Source organism: Eimeria mitis, genomic scaffold (genome assembly GCF_000499745.2).
Source record: "Eimeria mitis Houghton genomic scaffold, Emh_scaff2816, whole genome shotgun sequence".
Taxonomy (NCBI): Eukaryota; Apicomplexa; class Conoidasida; order Eucoccidiorida; family Eimeriidae; genus Eimeria; species Eimeria mitis.
The window spans coordinates 5,906-6,475 of NW_013571156.1; positions in this window are offsets into that span (position 1 = coordinate 5,906).

Here is a 570-nt window from a genome sequence, read left to right on the forward strand (position 1 = left end):
ACAGAGGCAACACAGACAGCCGTCGAAACGCCTCTGCTATATGCATCATGTTTCTACAGCCTTGGCTCCCCCAAGGGAACATTCCCACTCTGTACAGATCTGCAAAACATCTCAGCAGCCCGTATTCGATAACCCCAACGAAAGCTGAAGCCTGGGTGAGGCGAGGGTTGCTTCTAGTATTCAAACGAATGCCCCCCCGTCGCATGTATGTGTGTGTTTTTGGCCGGCTGCAGCATTCCCGGGACCTTCCCCCACCGTTTCTTCCATATCATTGGAATCTGAATATGTTTAGCAAACTACCTGCATTGGTTTCTACGCTTGCTGCCTACGCTTACGTAGAAGTGTTGATCGTAGACGTGGTGGCCCATGGCGTAGTCATTCTTAATGTAGAAACAGATCGGGTGAAAGTTTCGCTCCACCGCTTCCCGAAGTTTCAGAAGATTCGGGCAATCGGGGGCTGCGAATTTATGCGCCTTCCTGTTTTGTTGATTTCCGTTTGTAAAGAGGTTGAAGGGAGTGTTTGAGTTGCTGCTGAGGGCCGCTCCTGCAGCGGGATGCGTGCTCCAGAGA